General features: G+C 40.7%; 1 protein-coding gene and 1 pseudogene across 3 annotated transcripts in view; one reads left to right on the plus strand and one right to left on the minus strand.

Annotated features, from left to right (window-relative positions):
* Positions 1 to 14,552, minus strand: part of LOC144472335 (uncharacterized) — a 362,809-nt gene that overhangs the window by 158,145 nt on the left and 190,112 nt on the right. The window lies entirely within an intron of this gene.
* On the plus strand, positions 4,065 to 4,579 carry LOC144473308 (uncharacterized; annotated as a pseudogene).

Consider the following 14,552-nt stretch of genomic DNA (forward strand, 5'->3'; position numbering starts at 1 on the left):
GTATTGTTGGGCAATTTTTTGAATGTTGGATACTTATTAAGATTATACAATTTTTTGATTAAATAAATTTTAGTATTAACACTTCATCGACCGGTCATCCGGTCGTAAAAATTTTCGTTTCTATTTTGATTTTATTTATCTTATTAATCGCGAAAGATGTTTAATAATTAAAAATTTATAGAATAATATTGAAGCTTGTAGTACAATTTAATACATTTATTTTAATAATAAATAACAAATTAAGGAGATAGCAATAAGGACGCGTCATGATTCCCCTCTGCTTAGGCGTCGCGCCTTTCGTTTGTTCTTTCTCTTCTGTTCTCTGTGTTCACTTCGTCTCCGCCATATGTTCACGATTATAATATTCTTAGCGTTCTTATATTAAATAATTAAATATATATTCATATACCTAGAAACTAACAACACGATTTCTATAAAGCTTTATGATCGTTCAAGCTAAAGAGCCAAGCCGCATCAGAACGTTCGAGTAGAACGCAGCGCCGTCCGCGCTCGTCAAACGTCGCTTGCGAAATCGTCCGCGTAAAGAAGGAGCAAGTGGAAGAGTTACGATCGGTATTCCCTTCGGCGAATCAAAAATGCAAACGAGCTTGGTCCCGATGCGACCGCAGAGACGGAAAACTCGAAGGCACTTGGCGTACGTAGAGCGTCGGCCGCGGCTCGTTAGCCCGAATTAATTACGAGCGGCTCCGCTAACGACTGCCGTTTTCAACGCCTCTTTTTCTCGCGTCAGCCGCCCGTCTCCCCTTATCTCTGTCTACCGCGTTACCCGCTCCTATCTCCGCCGTTACCCTCTTCTGTCTCCCGCCGTTACCCGCTTCCACGCCGCGCGGAGTCGCAGGCCGCGGCAAACAGAGAACCCGCTCCTCCGCGTGCACTGTCCTCTCCAACTCTCTGTGTACCGTGTACACACGCGCGCGGGCCGAGTGGCCCGGAGTGTTGTTGGCCTCGATTTGTCAATCCACCCGACAAATCCTAAGTAGGAACACACCGTGTGTGTCATTGCGTGTGTCCGACTGAAACCGTTTCGCGCAAGCTGACTTTCGTTTACGCGCGTTCCTCTCTTGTTGGTGTCGTCGCGGCGCGCCGGCTACCTCGAAACTTCTGACACGCGCGGACGTGCGTCTCGGGTCCGAGCCAGCCCAGGAAGTTTACCCTCAACGTCGCGGAACCCCTTGATTTCTCTGTTGAGTCAATACTCGCGCACGATTTTCAGTCTTCTTGCGAAAGCGATGACCGCATTTTCGCGATATTGTGTCCGATTCGTGTTTCACAAATTCTTGTCTATTTAAAATTAATATTGGTATTTTAATAGTTGTAATGGAAATTTGGTTTAGGAAGGAAATTAATAATGTTGTTTTTATGTTGAGATATTCGGTTTGTTGATTATTGGGATGAATTTTTGTAAAATGTTATTTCTACTCAAATTTCGTTTTTAATATTTCATGTTTCAATATCATGTTTTAAATATTTTACATATTTCGTATTTTATATAATTTATACTTTATATTTTTTATTTTTTATTTTATATTTTATATTTTACATTTTATTTATTAGGTTGGTGCATATGAAATCTCGGATGTTTTCGAAAAATATAAAACTGTATATCTTTTTTCAAAGGCTGTTGATTTAATCAAAATATGCCCCATTTACTTAACTACGCTCTTTTCAACAAGATATCAATACAGAAATGCCTGTCTTAAACAAATTCTGATCTTTAGAATTCATAAACTCTGATGTGGAATATTTCAGAGTGTCTTCATTTATATACTATTTAGCCCGTAAAAACTGTCCTGAATGTTTAAAATAGCGAAAGTCGCTTGGCGAAAGATTTATATTTTATAAAATTGTATATTTTACTTCATTTAATTTCGCAATCGTTTTGTACGACGTATGCGTAGTTTTTGTGGGCTAAACAGTATGTAAATGATCCATTAAAATATCTATCAAGGTATCCTTCGATCCATCGAAGTATTCATCGCAGCATCCATCAAAGTATCCATCTATCCATCTAAGTATCCATCAAACTATCCGCGAAAGTATCCGTCGAACTATCCACTAAAATATCCATCGCGTATTCGTCGCGTTTGCGCAGAGGCGCGTCTTCCCGGCTCGTAATGAAGCCATTGTTCCCACTGATAAATGATTCGCGTCGTTCGCTGTCGCCGTTTTTCACTCGCGGCGTTCGCCCGCTTGCAACGGCCTGCTCCCGGCCCCGCTACCAGCTTTCCATTACGTTATCGCCGGGGCGCAATGGAAACGGTTCATTATGGAAATCGCGATTACGGGCCCCAACGACCGCGGGCCGTCCGTCGAAGTCTTTATTGCCGCCGTTCGATCCGCGACGCTTTCGCCTGCGCCGATCCTCGCCGATCTTCGTGACGAAACGCGACGCAATTAACTACGCGGGATAAACGCACCGAACGTAACCATGAATATTTATGAGCATCTTTTCCCGGCCTCGTCGTCCCCCTGGAAACCCGATCACGCCGAGAGTTACGCCGCCATTTTCGAACGGGTCGTCGATCGAAAATGGAGAACAGTATAACTATTTTCCGAGCTAAATTTGGCAATTTTTATTTTGCGAACCGTATGATCGATCTTTATCAACTTTTCAGGGTGTGTTTAGAGTTGTTTAATGTATGTTTTTGATTTTTCATATCGTCGTGTCTTTAAAATTGTAGGAGATATTGGTGGACCATGGGAATCATGTTTCGCGGACGATGAATGTTCGGCAGAGGCGTACGACAATTTTTAAATAAATAATAAATATATTTGGGGTCTTATTTGTGACAATTGAGACGTCGACTGCATTGTTGTTGTCTTAGATTATTGTCTATATTTTTGTTTTTCGTTTATCTTAAGAGAATTGTCATCTTTTTCGGAAATAATCGAAGGAGACTGTTATTTTTCGGAAAACTACGCCCTCCTAAATTTAAATAATTATAACAAATTTCACAGCATCGATGTAAAAAAATCGGCGAACCTATTAGACACATGTGTAATTATAATAAAAGGTTTTATAATAATTCGTTCATCACTTTTCCTAAAAACAACCCTTAGAGATTTCCGAGGTAAATTATTATTATTATTATTACTCACCTACTAAATTACCAAAAATTTGTCAATCGAAATGGTAATTGCAGAGCGTGCAACAGATGCAAATCTTCAAGTTCTAAAAGTCACCTGTTAACTGTCATTTAATTTCTTCAGAAAATTCGCGGATTCGGTCGGGGCGGTCGTAGGAAGAAGCGAGTAAACGGCGTGAAAGTAGACCTTTCTCTCTCTCCGCGGCGTTTCTCGGCTGAATGAATTATGAGCGGCCATCAGCGGTACACGTGCGCGGCAAGGGACGACTATGCTCTCGCGTCGAAAGTGTCGAAACGCGTGCGGCACCGCGTGGAAAGCCTCTCCCGATGTTCTTTCGGCGGCGATCGTTCTTCGGGCCCCGCTTCATTTCTCGCTCCTCTCTTTTTTTTCTTCTTCTTCTTCTTAATCTGGCCCCGCGAATGAAAACGGCCGTTCGCAAAAACCGACGTCGATCGGCGCCTTTCGAATTCTAATTAGCCAGCGGCGCGCATGAATGAAACGCGCGCTGGCGGAGAGGGTTGCGCAACCGGCAGCCGCGAATGATTTACCGGCGAGATATCGCTGGGAGATTACCGTTCTACGAGCAGGTCGCTCGACGGAGAAGTGACAACGCGGCTTCGCGCGGATTTTTAACGCCAATTATAGCAATTATCCGGTGCCCCCGGACGTTTTTTGTCCGGCGAACAGAAACGAGCTGTCCGGCTTTTTTGTCCGTCTCGTACGAAAGAAAGCGATCGCGGTGCTGGTTGTACTATCCCGGGGATCTAGACTGCGAACGATCGACATCTGGATCATTTTATACTGTGTTTTCGGCACCTATGAATTTCTGATATTATGTCGGCTGTTTGTTATTAAAATCTCTCGACGATTTTTCAGAAAAATCTCTTTCTGTTTCGTTTCGTTTGTCTTGAAATCATTGTAGCATTTTTCATCGTAATTATAACGATAAATGATGAATGATCAATGATGAATCATCAATGATGAATAATGAAAGATCAATGATGAATGATGAAAGATCAATGATGAATGATGAAAGATCAATGATGAATGATGAAAAATCAATGATGAATGATGAAAGATCAATAATAAATGATGAAAGATCAATGATCGATGATGAAAGATCAATGATCGATGATCGATGATAAAAGATCAATCATCAATCATCAATGATGAAAGATCAATGATCGATGATCGATGATAAAAGATCAATCATCAATCATCAATGATGAAAGATCAATGATAAATGATCAATAAACAATGATGAATGATGAAAGATCAATGATGAATGATGAATCATCAATGATCAATGATCGATGATCAATGATCAGTGATCAATAATCAATGATGAATAACGAAAAATCAATGATCAATGAACAATGATCAATCATCACTGATGAATGATGAAAGATCGATGATCGATGATCCATAATCAATTATGCATGATCAATGACCGATGATCGATAATCAATGATGAAAGATCAATGATCGAAGATCGATTATCAATGATGAATGACGAATGATGATAGATCAATGATCAATGATAAATGATAAATCATAAATGACAAATAATAAACAATAATAATATATGAAAATAATAATACGAATACGAATACTATTAAGAATAAGAATAATATGACGCCAAGTCGCAGGAGTAGCAAATTAAATAAACTGAAGAAAAAGAAAAAAAGAATGATCGCAACTGTGATTCCCGCAATTTTTGTCGCGCACGGAATAGTTTCGTTTTGCCCATGTGATTCTTCGCATGCTAACAGAGAAAGCTCGGATCACCCATAGATATCCATCAAACGAGGCATCAGACAGTTAGAACCCTTTCCACAGTGATCTAAGATCAGTGAGTGGCGAGAAAGTGGACGAGGCCGTCGGCTAAGAACCTTATTTCTTCGAAAATGGTGGTGATGAGTCTTTTATGTAACTTGTTAGACGGATGGTCTCTCTCGCGGTCTTCCGTTTGGTCTGCAGTGTGTGTTTTATCTGTTTTTTTCTTTTTTTGCGCCGCCGGACGAAACGGGATAAATACTTCGAACGATTTATGTCGGCTGACAAGTTTGTTTAATTCCCGGGCTGTTCGCAGGCCGCGGTACGAAAAGGAATCCAGCGGAATATAGAGAAATAAGCAGCGCAGTAATTTATCATTGTCGTGTACGGAGGTTTTCCCGAGACAAATGTCATTCCGCTTAGCGTCTTGCCACGCATTCGAGTCAACGCAGGGTGAACATAAATTGTTGCCGATGATTTTGGTCAGGGAATTATTATAAACGTTGATGTAACACTTGTAGAAATTCTGTGGCTCCTGGGTCGGACAATTGTTTGTCTATTTATAGTTGATGCAAGTAATACAATTGTAAGACTGGCCAGATTGTAGTAGAGAAAAATTTTGGGTGAAAAATGGCCAACTTTGACTGACGATAACTCCGTGAGAAATCATCGTGAAATGATGGCTCCACTTTTAAATTAAAGCTCGAAGCTTCTGCTTTAAGACAATATTTATGAATTTTATGTTTGACGTACTCTTACTACTATAATTCCTTAAATGCGGGGCCATGTTTATCGTGTTAAAAATTGTCAACTTTAACAAAATGTACAGACTTCATAAATTTTATTTTTCAGATGCCATTTACAGTAGAATGAAGTTTAAACCTTTCCTTTTAATTTAAACAAAAAATAAGAATGTGATTGCGATTTTTTTCGCAAAATTACAGCACTTTACGTTTCATCGAACTTGGTAATTTTTTAATGTGACAAACATGGTGTCACATTTCATGGGTTACAGTGATGAATACGTATCGAACTTAAAATCCAGAAAGACTGTTTTATAGCAGAGATTTCAAGCTTTAATTCAAAGTAAGAAGCATCATCCTACGATGATTCTGTGCAAAGTTATCATTAATCAAATTTGTCTAATTTTCATTCAACATTCTTCTGTATGTAAACGCAGAACGAACCTAACAACGGATGTCAAAAAATAAAAATTATTCTATTAGCAATATATAAATATTTCACAAATAGTACAAAACGAAACGATGAAGATTAAACGCGCGAATGAATAATACGATTTCCAAAACCCGTCGCCAGAAATCGCGAAAAACCGCGTCCGCGTTCCAATCAAAAGCGGACGATCCCGATGCCGCGAATAATAGCTGAAAAAAAATCGCGGCTCCCGTAATGGAAGGTTGTCCGCGCAAACCCGGATGAGCCTAAGCACGGCCAGAGAGCACACGCGACTACACTATAAATAGTCAAGGAGCACCGCGCGTCGTTTCGAAACGCGGCGCGATAATTCATTCGACATATTTCTTCCGCGCCGTTGCACAGCATTAAAATCCGCCTGGCCGAGAGCTGGTTCCCCCGTTCCATTTCATACAAATCGATTATCCTCGCCTCGAGGGGGCGGGGCACGAGGGGAAGCAGCCGAGAGAGAGAGAGACAGAGAGAGAGAGAGAGAGACAGAGAGAGAGAGAGAGAGAGAGAGAGAGAGACAGAGATAGAGATAGAGAGACCGGAACACTTTGTACACACGCGACTTTCCTCCGAGAAGTTGTTCAAGCGACGATCCTTCCCTCCTAATGCAAAGAGAAAAAGGCGAAACCCGAGGATCGAATTCAGCCATAATTCGAATCTTAATGCGAGAGTTCGAATTCTTCGAGTTGCAGAGGCTCGATTTATCGAAGTCGTCGAGGACGATGATACTGATTGATTTCATTAAGTCTAGGTACATTTGTTCCTATTGTACAATTGTTGTATAATTATGTTATGGTACTGTTATTATTATATTATTATACTATTATATTATTATTTTACCATTCTAATACCACATATGCTACTGTATTATTATTATATTATCTTTTCATTATTGTACAATTATTATACTATTATTATACTACTATGTATGCTATATCATTTTACTATTACATTACTATACTACTGCTACACTATTATCTCGCTGTTCGCACTGTCAAATAAATTTGTTGACTCACAGTATATAACCAATCATTCGAATATTAAAATTCTTGTTGGACCAGCGATAATTATTGTTGCCGACGTGAGGCGAGCACAGATATCCCCTTCTTGTCGCGGCGGTGGACGCTGGATGTCGAGACGATCGAGATCAACGAACGATCGAGGGGATTAAGGGAAGTCCGGACCACGGGGCACGGGAGCTTGAAAAAATAATTACGAAACTCGGTGCCGGCCGCGCGCGGCCCCCAGGGGAGAGACACCGTTCCCCGGATCCCGGATTAATCTGACAGCGGAATCTCGGAAGGCCGGTCTCGCGCGCGCGCGCACACGAGCAAATTAATTTCGCTCGGGCAATTAAGATGTCCGATCTGTGTTGGCCCGCGTCAGTCGCGAAATCGCGATCGATCCTCGCCGTTTCGGGGAAAAAGTCCTCGGCGGCCTTCGATCGTGGCCCTGCACCGTGCTCGTTTCGACGACCAATTCGTCGAGAATTAGTTGCAACGTGTCCGCGATCCTTTTTCGAGTGCAATCGACGATCTTTATTATTTGTTCGGGAATTATTTGTAATTATGATGATGGCGGCGATGATGATAATGGTAATAATGATGGTAACGATAATGATGATGACGATGATGATAATGATAACGATAATAATGACGACGACGATGATGATGATGACGATGATGATGATAATGATGACGATGGTGATGATAACGATAATAATGACAATAATGATGACAATGACGATGGCGATGACGATGACAATGACGATAATAATGGCAATGACGATGACAATGATAATGACGAATATAATGATAATAATAATGGCAATGACGATGACAGTGATAATGACGAATATAATGATAATGATAACGATAATTATAATTACGATGACAATGATGATAAAAATAATAATAATTAAGAAAACCGATCCTACAATATATAACAGAAAATTTGTTGCTGCAATCAGAATAACGTTTATCTAAAAACCCGTCCTCGTTGCACATTGTACCTCGACAATCATCGAATCGCTACCAGCCGCTCGAGCAAAGTCGAATTACCGGAGCCGGTGATAAACGCAGAAAGATCCGGGATCCCGTTGCGACAGCGCGGTTTCACGCAAGAATGAGTCGCGAAAAGTTCAAGGTGCCGAAAAACGAGACGAGGCAAGAATTGCCAAAGCTCTCGTCGCCACTTAAGCGACCGGGCCCCCGTTCCAAGTTCCCGTATAGCTGATTCCGCGCGGGGAGAGGATCGATGCGCGCGAACCGCATACGAAATTCGCAAAAGAGATTTCGAGCCGAGCGTGCCGAAAGAGCGAGGTCGACGGTGAGGACCGGAGAAAAGGGGCGGCGAGGGGGGGCCGAAGGGAGAGCAAGAGAAAATTGAGAATGGCAGAGACAGAAAGGAGCCGAGGACAGGTGGTTTGCATACGCGTGCTCGCTGCGGCGTGCACGGACGCGGCCGCGCGCGCGGGCTGAATTTTAATTTTCACTCGGCCGGGACCCGCGACGCGCCGGCATGATTAAGGGCCGCGCGCGCGTTCGTTGCGTTTCATCCCAGCGAGATCGTACCCGTTTCCGTGCGTGACTCTTCCCTCCGCGGGGATCCGACTATCCCTTGCTTGGGATCTGAGACTCGCGAGCGAACCACGAATCGATGCACTATGGTCCGAAGCGAGACGTGGTTAAGTCGATTTTTTAAATTTTTTATTTTAATCGCTTTTTATAATTGATTGAAATCCATAATATTAAATAGAATTGAAAGCTACAATATTAGTTAATCTAGATGGTAATTTAGTTAATCTAGATGACAATTTAGTTAATTTAGACAGTTGATTTAGTTAATTTACAATATTAGTTAATATAACGTTACGAAGACCAGGTAATGAAAATTCAGAGGAATTAATTTTGAAATTAATTAATATACAGTATTGGTATGTAAAGTTGTGTTCTGTTACTATTAGACTGTAAAATACAAATTGTATAATAAAAATAAAAATAATAATTTTCAGAGCATATAAAAAAGATTGCACCCCCGGCACCCCTATTGCAAAACACAATTTTTCTGTCACTTCCAATAAACTAGTAAAAAAATGTTCCCAACAAAAGTTAATCAATTTTCACTTCTCTACAAATTGTACTATAAACATTTAAATAAACAAACTTCTATAAATAAAAAATACCTGTCACCTCGATTTTTTAAATACCAACAAATATTTCTGATTCAATAATATCCTAGCTGGTGTCGAGACGAATCCAACGACCTATTGTACCATAACCTCAAACCTTAAAAAAACGTGGAAATAATTTTGACCACGAGTCGCCGCTGTGCGACGGGACACGTAACGAACCGCGAAACGTGGCCCGTTAGACGCACGCGACTACGTCGTGGTTTCTCGAGGGGAATACGAAAAACAAGAGCGGGCCGATTCGTCCTGTTGGGACAGAGCGATATGTCCGTCGTCCGACTCCATTTTCTTTTTCGATTCAGACACCGGAGACACGGTCCTTAAAAATACCTGGCAACGAACACCGCTCGGAGAGCGGTCCGCCCATTTTTGGTTCGCTAATTGGACCAGCGAGTTTGTTTTTCATTCGTAGTTCCACTTTTTAGGGGCACGCGTTTCGCAGCCGGTGTCGCAGTGGAAGTCGAACGCTTTGAACAAAGTCTAGAAATTAGAATTTTATTTAGGCGTCGGTGTCTGGGATTCGAAGTATATATAGTGTGGGTTTTTTTTCAAATATTTCTGCAACGCAGAATTTTTTAGTTCACGATAGTCGCGTGTTATTTTAGAGAAATTAGACAATAATTTTATTTAGGTAACATTTGTGTTAAAGATTTTTGTAATGTACTTTAGAGTCACGGTTAAGAAACAATTGCAGTCGACGCTGATAATTAATATTGAGGTTATGTCAAACGGGTTATGTCAACGTTAAGGTTATGAAAAATTCTTGTCATTTTAGAAAAATTAGAATGCGATAATAATTTTGTTTAAATAAAATTTTCATTCATTAAACATTTCTATAACGCACAATCTTTTTGTTAATAAAATGGATGTCACTTTAAAAAAATCAGAATCACGCAATAATATTCTTTAGCTAATGTTGCCATTAGCTAGATTCTGCATCACACAGACGTATCAGTTAATAGAAATTTTAGTAGAATTATTGTCTACTCCTGATTTTCCTAAAATGGCACATGAAAACAAAAATTAATATAAAGATCCAGTCTATTTACAACAAAAATAAAGTAAAAATATCCTTAATTTTATATCATTAAATTCAAATTAATATTGAATTTAAACCGTATTTAAAAATTGCCAGAAATTAATTATGAATATAAGAGTTGTACCAAGAGTCAAAGAGTAAAGAAACCAAAGGGTTGTCGCCTAGTCGTGTCCTCAGTTTCCGTAATTCTCTGTTAATTATTCTAATAATTAAAAAATGTATTCTATGATAGTATTATCCTTATTATAATATATATTATATTAAATATATTCTAATTTCGCACAAATTATTATTAATACATTCCTACATATAATTACACATTCCTACATCGATAACAATAAATCGCAAATAACTGGTTCGCGAAATAGCCACTCGCTAATGAAGACGCATACACATTTCCCAATGGGAGCGGGTAACTGGGCGGAATCCTGCGAGAGACGAGAACGGTCTCAATCCTCAATTATCCGTACTTTACAGTCGCGTAATGATTACTTTTAAGCGCGGCATCGGCCGATTAAGCAACACAGTTTCTCGCGTTGAGCGGCCGCGCCGGAATAAAACGTTCGCGTTGGTTCGTAAATATGAAGGAATCGGGCCGGGCCGAGCCGGGCCGTGTCTAAAGGAACCGAGAACGAAAGGAAGAAAGCTGTGATCGCACACGCGCTGTACAGAACGGAATATTTATTAGCGGGAGTGCTACTTCACCTCCCTCTCGTTTAATGGACAACGCGGCGATATTTAACGCGCTGTTTACCCGCGACGAGCCGAGCGGGGTCCGCGGCCAGAATTAAGACTTAATTTACAGGCATTATCTTCGGCGAAGGCCGCCGTATGGCATTCTTCTTATCTCGGCCACTTAACCCCCTCATCTTCGCGGTCCGGTACGCGTGAAATGCTGCCTCTCTCCTCCGGCCAAGCCTCCCCGCGGCACCCGCCGGCTGGACAATGTCGCCGTTAATGTAGGATTAATAAGCATTATCTTCGGGACGAAGCTCAAGCTCGTTCGCGATTTACGAGCTGGCTCGCCTTATCGCGGATACTTAGGCACGTTTAAGAGACACCAACGACACGCCGCTCATGCTCGCTTGCGCCGGCGTTCAATTCTCCGACGCGTAGTGCGCCGTTCGTGTCGAACGGCGACTTTAAGCGCTTCTATTGGCTAAGGTGGTTAATACTTTGAGGATGACACTTTTTTTGGCTGCGTAGAAGGATGAGACGATTTTTGCAGACGCAGAGAGTCTTGTATAGAAATTGTTTTAATTTATGTGTAGCGCAAATGTGATTTATGTAATTTACATAATAGAATTGTCTTACACTTATGTAGTATACAAATGTAATTTATTTAAGATTATTTTATATTTGTATATGATACAAATGTGTTAAAATTTATATAATTTATATACAATTATCTTAATCTCTATATAATATAAAATAAATGTAATTGAAGATTAGGAAATTGATTATGAACTGATGAAATGACGATTAGCTATTTTTTTTAATGTTTCAGAAAAATTGTAGAAATTCTTCCACTTAATACTTAATAAAAATACTTCTACCTAAATATTCTACTTCCTATTGCATCGTATGAAATATTCAATATCTCCGTCATTTTTACAGATCCAACAATAAAGTTGTAATAACAGTTACGCTAATATTATTATCATTATTACTGTCTTCGTATCGAAACGATTGTTCCACTTGTATAAATAATATATGTCGAAACGATTATCTCATTTGTATAAATTATTTCTATCGTAATGGTTGTCTCATTTGCATAAATTATTTGTATCGAAACGATTACCTCATTTGTATAAACAATTTGTATCGAAACGATTACCTCATTTGTATAAACAATTTGTATCGAAACGATTACCTCATTTGTATAAATAATTTGTATCGAAGCAACTGCTTAATTCGCATAAATTATTTGCATCGAAGCGATTGTCCCATTTCCATAACTAATTAACATCGAAACAATTTGTCTCATTCTTAAAATTAATATTCAATACCTGCTCTGACATTAATTTAAAACTACAAACATAATTTGTGAAATGTAATACGGCTACGTGAGTGTAACGAGTGTTTATTGAACTTTTATTTGATACTAAAAGTAGCGTTCAAATATTTATTCCTCGTCTCACCTTACTCCTTATCTATTTATTCGAAAACTCTTTAAACGCATTTCCGCAAAGCAGAAAAAGACAGATTTTTCGAGGCTGTGTATCGCGAATCCGGGACTCGATCTCGGAGGCCGGATATCGCAAGGCGAGACCGGGTACGAGAAAAGGAGAGGAATTTATGGTTTCGACAATCGAGTCGAGTCATTTCGAGCGGAGTCGAGTCGAGTCAGGCAGGGTCGTGTGCCGCTTCGCTGCGCTCAGTTACGCATCGGCTACCGGGCTATCAATGAACGCGCCCACGCGCTCGAGATCGACAGCCTCTTTCTCTCTCTCTCTATATCTCTCGCTCTCTATATCTTTCGCTTTCTATCTCTCGCTATCTCTTTCTTTCTCTCACTCTTTCGCACTCTGGCTCTTTCTCTCTGTATCTCTCGCTCTTTCTCTCGGTATCTCTCGCTCTCTAGCTCTTTTCTCTCTATATCTCTTTCTCTCCCTATCTCTTCCTCTCCGAATGTCTCGCTCTCTATCTCTTTCTCTTTATATCTCTCGCTCTATCTCTTTCTTTCTCTCGCTCTCTATCTCTCTCTATTTCTCTCTTTATCTCTCTCTCTCTCGGCTCTCCAGTCCGACCTGCCGCCACGACTGGTACGCGGCGCGGCGGCAAGGTCGTTTAATTCCTGCACGCCTCCAGAAAATAGATTTCACGAATGCAAATCGGCCGCGGTGCCGGCGAGCCGAGCAGAGAAAGTGAATGGCGGGGCACGGCGCGGCGCGGCGCGGAGAGAGGAGCGGTAGTTGCGACGAGATTCGTTGCAATCGCGTCGAGCGTGCCTCGCGTTCCCCTGTCTTTTCGTCATCGTGGATTTTATACTCGTTACGCTCACCCACCGGTTGCCGATGGAGCTCCCGTCGTGTGTCTTGCAGTATTACCGTCGGCAATGGGGAAATTAACTAACCGATTTGTCCGCTTTGTTTAACCAATGATTGCGAAACGATGGACATTGATTTCTATGCAATGTAATCATTGTAGTTGCTGAAGGGTTGTTTATTTGCATTTGTCGAAGGCTTGCGTATTTGTATTTGTCGAAAGGTTGTTTATTTGCCTTTGTCAGAGAGTTGTTCATCCGCCTTTAACCCTTTGACGTATTTTGGCTACCGTGTCCCGCGATTTGTAATAATAATCTATTGAGTATGAAAATGTTGTTTTGCTTTTTTCGAGTCGAAATAAAATTCTGTTTTTGAATGAGTCTTTTACAGTCTCATATTACATTAAATAATATTATATAGTATTCTACTGTATTGTATTTTATCGTATTATATTTTATTCTATTGCACTGTATCTTATCGTATTATATTGAATTTTACTGCATTGCATTGTTTTCTATTATATTACGTGTATTATTACACTTACATAATATTATATACCGATCATAATCGGCACCCGTACACACAGCACGTCGCGCACTTTGAAACTACAGTCAACACCCGTAACAAAAATATTAACAAAATTTACCATCCCCCATACATCACAACTAATCTCCTCCTTAATTTAACATACCTATCAATTTTATTAATATTACTGTAAACTTTGAAATTCACAACTTCCCTAGTCTCATATAAAAACATGTAATTTACAGTACGCTAAGCTACCGTAAAGATTCACTATACTTGTATCATGTAACCGCTCACTTTGTCGCCGATAAGCCAACGCACACGAGGTTCCAGCAGCGTAATAAATAGAAAGAAAAAGTCTTACGGTCGGAGATGGCATCGGCCAGCCACTCCTATTGGCAGCAGAGGGCTTTCAATTCCGCGGTACCGGCGCATCAAGCAGGCGGCTCAAACGAACGTGGAACGACCAAGGGGAGAAAGAAAAGTATCATTAGCGTCCTCTCGGCCGTTACGCGAGCTGGCTTTGCGTTTTAGTTACCGGCCGTCAGCCGTCGGATTATCAATGAACGCGCCCACGTGCACGGGATCGATAACTCACAAGCTCTCTCTCTCTCTCCCTCTCGCTCTTTTTCTCTGTCTCCGTGTCTCTCTTTTAATCTGTCTCTCTTTCTCACTCTCCCTCATCCACTCTTATTCTCTCTCTCACTCTCTCTCATTCACTCTG

The sequence above is a fragment of the Augochlora pura genome, chromosome 7, assembly GCF_028453695.1.
Source record: "Augochlora pura isolate Apur16 chromosome 7, APUR_v2.2.1, whole genome shotgun sequence".
NCBI classification, from domain to species: Eukaryota; Metazoa; Arthropoda; class Insecta; order Hymenoptera; family Halictidae; genus Augochlora; species Augochlora pura.